This window comes from Mobula birostris, chromosome 25 (assembly GCF_030028105.1).
Source record: "Mobula birostris isolate sMobBir1 chromosome 25, sMobBir1.hap1, whole genome shotgun sequence".
In the NCBI taxonomy this organism is placed as follows: Eukaryota; Metazoa; Chordata; class Chondrichthyes; order Myliobatiformes; family Myliobatidae; genus Mobula; species Mobula birostris.
The window spans coordinates 29,548,634-29,554,633 of record NC_092394.1 but is presented as its reverse complement, the minus strand read 5'-3'; positions in this window follow the sequence as shown (position 1 = coordinate 29,554,633).

The window sequence follows — 6,000 nt, the reverse complement described above, 5'->3', positions numbered from 1 at the left end:
CTCTCTCTTTTTCATTGTCCATCATTTCAGTTTAGTGTCCTGCAGCGCCATGGCACAGTGTTTGAAAAAAAGAAATTATAAAACGTACTGAAGCACCTTCAATTACTCCAAAAGACTGAGGTTTGGTAAAATACTGAAAGGCTTTTATTCGCTGTACAATACGACCTCCACAGTGAGTGTCTGCCCCTGGACTGAGGGGGAGGGGCAAGGCGAACACCTTTATACAGGACTCTGTGGGAGGAGCCACAGGGGCAGTCAGCAGAGGGGTGTGTCCAGACAGGTAACCGAGTTACAACATATATACATGGTTTATCACATTCACCCCTCCTTTTTTTTTAAAAAGAGTCCCGTGGGGTGAAGTGACTGACAATATTTACAAGAAGTATATTTACAGGTTAAGTCTATCAGGCAGTCGAGTCCGTCGCTGTGACCTACGTAGCACCGGCGGTGATTGCACCGGCGATGGCAGTTGTGCTGGCTCCGGCCTGACTTCAGGCGCCAGCACATTAGGCGTCGGTAATCCCTCGTGCGTGTGCGTCGCGCCCGGTATGGGAGTGTCGTGTGGTGTCTGTATAGGGTTTGGGGTGCACGGTGTCTCGGTACATACATTGGTGGGTACGGGGTCAATAGTCACCACGGAGTGTTCAGGGTAGGGGCCCGGAGCTCCTGCGGGCACCAGGTCACAGATGGAGACCGTGTCCACCTGCCCATCAGGTAAAACCACGTAGGCATACTGGGGGTTCGCATGAAGTAAGTGAACCCTCTCGACTATCGGGGAGTACTTATTGCTCCTCGCATGTTTCCGGAGCAGCACTGGCCCTGGGGACGTCAATCAAGATGGTAGGGTGGTTCCAGTGGTCGATTTTCTGGGAAAAGAAAAGAGCCGCTCATGAGGGGTGGCATTGGTGGCTGTGCATAACAGGGAGCGGATGGAGTGGAGTGCCTCGGGAAGGACCTCCTGCCAGCGGGAGACCGGCAGTCCCTTTGACCTGAGGGCTAAGAGTGTGGCTTTCCACACTGTGCCATTCTCCTTCTCTACCTGTCCATTCCCCCGGGGATTATAGCTCGTGGTCCTACTGGTTGCAATTCCCCTAGCCAGTAGATATTGGCGCAGCTCGTCACTCATAAACGAGGACCCTCTGTCACTGTGGATATAGCATGGGTATCCGAACAGAGTGAAGAGCTTGCGCAGGGCTTTTATAACTGACGTGGTAGTGGTGTCGGGGCAGGGGATGGCGAAGGGGAACCGCGAGTACTCGTCAATTACGTTAAGAAAGTACACATTGCGGTCGGTGGAGGGAAGGGGGCCCTTAAAGTCAACACTCAGTCGCTCAAAGGGGCAGGTGGCCTTGATGAGTGGTGCCTTTTCGGGTCGGTAGAAGTGCGGTTTACACTCTGCGCAGACTTGGCAGTCCCTGGTCATCATCCTGATCTCCTCAAGGGAATAAGGCAGGTTCCAGGCTTTCACGAAGTGGATAAGCCGGGTGACTCCCGGGTGGCAAAGGTCTACATGTAGGGCGTATAGCCGGTCGATCTGCGCGCTGGCGCATGTTCCCCGGGATAGGGCATCGGAGGGCTCGTTGAGCTTCCCAAGCCTGTACATGATGTCATAGTTGTAGGTGGAGAGTTCGATTCTCCACCTCAGAACTTTATCATTTTTGATTTTGCTCCGCTGCTGATTATTAAACATGAATGCGACTGAGCACTGGTCAGTTAGCAGAGTGAACCTTTTGCCGGCAAGATAATGCCTCCAGTGCCTTATAGCTTCCACTATGGCCTGGGCCTCTTTCTCTACCACAGAGTGCCAAATTTCAGGGCCTTGAAGGGTACGGGAGAAGAACGCCACTGGTCTTCCTGCCTGGTTGAGGGTAGCAGCCAGCGCAAAGTCGGAGGCGTCACTCTCTACTTGGAAGGGAATGGCCTCATCCACCGCATGCATTGCTGCTTTGGCAATGTCCCCTTTTATGCGGTTGAAGGCCGCGTGGGCCTCGGCAGAGAGGGGGAATGTGGTGGTCTTGACCAGGGGGCGGGCCTTGTCTGCATAGTTAGAGACCCATTGGGCGTAATATGAAAAGAAGCCCAGGCACCTTTTGAGGGCTCTGAGGGTATTGGGAAGAGGGAGTTCCAACAAGGGGCGCATACAGTCGGGTTCAGGGCCAATGACTCCATTCTCCACGACACACCAAAGGATAGCAAGTCGGGTGGTCCCAAATACACACTTGTCCTTGTTATAGGTGAGGTTGAAAGATTTGGCCGCTTGGAGAAATTTTTGGAGGTTGTTGTCGTGATCCTGCTGGTCGTGACCACAGATGGTGATGTTATCCAGATATGGGAACGTGGTCTTCAGTTGGCACTGGTCCACCATCCGGTCCATTGCCCTCTGGAAGACAGATACGCCATTCGTGACACCAAAGGGGACGCGCAGGAATTGATAAAGCCTGCCATCCGCCTTGAAGGCAGTGTAAGGGCGGTCCTCCCGGTGGATGGGGAGCTGATGGTAAGCGGATTTTAGGTCTATGGTCGAGTACACCTTGTACTGTGCTATCTGATTGACCATATCCGCGATGCGGGGTAGAGGGTACACATTGAGCTGCGTGAACCTATTGATGGTCTGGCTACAGTCCACGACCATCCTATTCTTCTCCCCGTTCCGAACAACGACCACCTGCGCCCTCCAAGGACTTGTACTTGCTTCACTGACCACCTCCCTGAGCAGCCGCTGCACCTCCAACTTAATGAAAGCTCTGTCCCCCGTGCTGTACCTCCTGCTTTTAGTTGCCACGAGTTTACAGTCGGGGGTCAGGTTGGCGAACAGCGCTGGGGGGGGGATCCTGAGGGTGGAGAGGCCACAAGTGGTGTCGGTAGTGTGGCAGTTGGCATGATGTTGGGTGGGATGTGCGGGTCGGTGTGTGTGTGTGTGGTCAGTAGCGGGGTACATGACATATCTCTACAAAACAGGGGATTTATGACAGTAATTGGCGGGAGGGGCCCATCATACTTCATTGTCACGCTTTTCAGGTGGCTCTGGAAGTCCAACCCCAACAGCACAGGGGCACACAGTTGAGGCAAGACCAGTAACGTAAAGTCCCGATATTCTGTGCCCTGCACCACTAGTGTCGTTACACAACCCCCCCGGATGTCTGTTGTATGCGACCTGGAGGCCATGGTGACCCTCCGACTTACCGGCCGTATCATGAGTCCACAATGCTGCACCGTGGCCGGGTGGATAAAACTCTCCGTGCTGCCTGTGTCAAACAGGCAGCTTGTCCTGTGCCCCTCCACCAGGATGTCCATCATTGACCTTGCGAGCTGGTGGGGAGCGCTTTGGTCGAGGGTCACGGAAGCCAGGGTGGGGTCACTGTCTTGGTCCGGCGTGGTGGGGTGCCCTGTGAGCACCCGTTGGTCGTAGGCGGTGGGAGGTGGCGCCGACCAAGATGGCCGCCTCCATGTCTCACACGTGGTGGTAGCGTGCAAGGAAGATGGCGGCAGGCAAGATGGCGACCCCCACGTCTCGCACATGGTGGCAGTGTGCAGGGAAGATGGTAACCCCCACATCTCGCACGCGGCGCTGCTCGATCTCGCTCACGGTTTTGACTTACAGACCTTGGCGAAGTGGCCCTTCTTTCCGCAGCTGGAGCAGGTAGCTTGTTGGGCCGGGCAGCGTTTCCGGGGGTGCTTCTCCAGTCCGCAGAAGTAGCACTTCACGGACTCACGACTGGCGGCAGCCGAGGTCGATTCGCCGGCACGTTGCGGGGTCTGCGGCACCCACGAGGCCACCGGGGGATCGCGTGCCTGGAGAGCCTCGGAGTTATGCAGAGCGGCCTCCAACGTATCAGCCAGCTCCATCGCCGAACCTAGGGTAAGATCGGCTTTTTCCAGCAGCCGCTGGCGCACGTACACTGACCTGGTCCCCGTGACGAAGGCGTCTCTCACTAGGAGTTCTGCATGCTGCGCCGCCGTCAGCTCCTGGCAATTGCAGGCTCGCACGAGCGTCTGTAGGGCCTGGACGAACTCAGCACTCGATTCCCCAGGACGTTGTTGCCGTGTCGCTAAACGGTGCCGAGCATAGACGCTGTTTATCGGCCGCAGGTATTGTCTTTTGAGTGCATTCATCGCGCCGTCGTAGTTCGGCTGGTCTCTGATCAGCGAATAGACCCGTGGACTGACCCTGGAGAGTAGAACCCTGCGCTTCGCTACGGGGTCGGTCGCTTTAATCTCCTCTAGATACACTTCGAAGCAGGCCAGCCAGAGATCGAAAGCGTTTCCAGCTTCAGGTGTTTGCGGATTGAGGTCTAATTTTTCTGGTCTCAGGACCTGTTCCATGTTTTAAAACGTACAGCGAATAAAATTGAAGCACCTTCAATTACTCCAAAAGACTGAGGTTTGGTAAAATACTGAAAGGCTTTTATTCGCTGTACAATACGACCTCCACAGTGAGTGCCTGCACCCGGACTGAGGGGGAGGGACAAGGCGAACACCTTTACACAGGATTCTGTGGGAGGAGCCACAGGGGCAGTCAACAGAGGGGTGTGTCCAGACAGGTAACCGAGTTACAACATATATACATGGTTTACCACACGTACTTCACCCCAGACTACACTAAAGTGTAGGGGTAATAGGGGTCAAAATAATGACAGTGTTGCTCGCTGCAGTGCCTTTTCTATTGCCCATGGTGGGCAACAGGAGAAGAGAAGCAGCGCGATGCGCGTGCGCAGCCCTCGGATGAAAAATGATATCGTATCTATTAAATAGGGGCCGTGGACAATTCTGATTTGATGGAGATGGACGTGAAAGCACAGAGGAACATCTGGAAAAATTTCTGAAACGCTCGTTCACTGCTGTCATTACTGCGCGGTCGGGAATCTTCCGGAGGGAAGGCCTCAAAAATCCCTGGCTTTGCCTGCTGTTGGCGACCGAGAAGGAGGTGGAATCGTTCAGATAGTGATGGCGCTCAGTACTCGGTGTCAGAGAGCTGATCAGAGCTCGAAGTTTTCGAATGACTCAGGAGTCGGACCGTGGTCGGGTATGGCAGGGAGAGTTTTTCTTCCTTCTCTCCGTCTGCGTGAGATGTGGGACATTTGAGAGACTTTGAACTTTACTGTGCTCATGGACTTCTTCATCAAGTTATGGTATTGTTGCACTGTTGTAACTATATGTTATAATTATGTGGTTTTGTTCGTTTTTTCAGGCTTGGCCTGTCCTGTGTTTTGTGATATCACACTGGAGGAAATATTGTATCATTTCTTAATTCATGCATTACTAAATGACAATAAAAGAGGACTGCGTGTCTTCATAATCTAAAAGACATGTTAAGGTGAGTTTAACAGGTGTCATTCATTTATTAGCATAGCTAACGTTATTTAAACTAGCTGCTAAGGAGCTACTCTATTGATGTTCTACATGTGTAAATAGTTTCAATATGTGATCAAATTAATTGTTGTGTTCTTTCATAATCAAATGTCCTGTATACATACACCCTTGGAGGTTAACCGGGGGGAGGGGGGTGAAGATGGTGGTGTTACCGCCCTGAAATGAGTTTTTGCAGGGCGGGATGTCTGGTATATGGACTAATGTTTTTATTTCAGATCTCCACTTTGATGAAGGGACAAATACAGGACAATTTTTTAATTTCTTTAACAGGTTATAAATCAGGAAAGGGCAGAAATTTCCTTCTCCCACAGATTTTTCATGTAGAACAAATTAGTGATGAAGACAATTGATGTGATTTTAAGACAACACATGATGTCTAGAAGTGTTATCATAATTTGGAAATCCAACTACAAGCATACGTATAATTTCATTTTATTATTGCACTAATTAAAAGACAGAAGGATAAACAACAGTATATAAACAACTGTCCTTATATGTCCTTCTGGAGATGAACAGAATCACGGGATTCCATATCATTTATGTCTTTAAAGCCATTACACTTTCCATTACAGGTGATACAGCTTAATTCAGAATATTTGATGGAAATCCAATAATAAAAATGTACAAAAG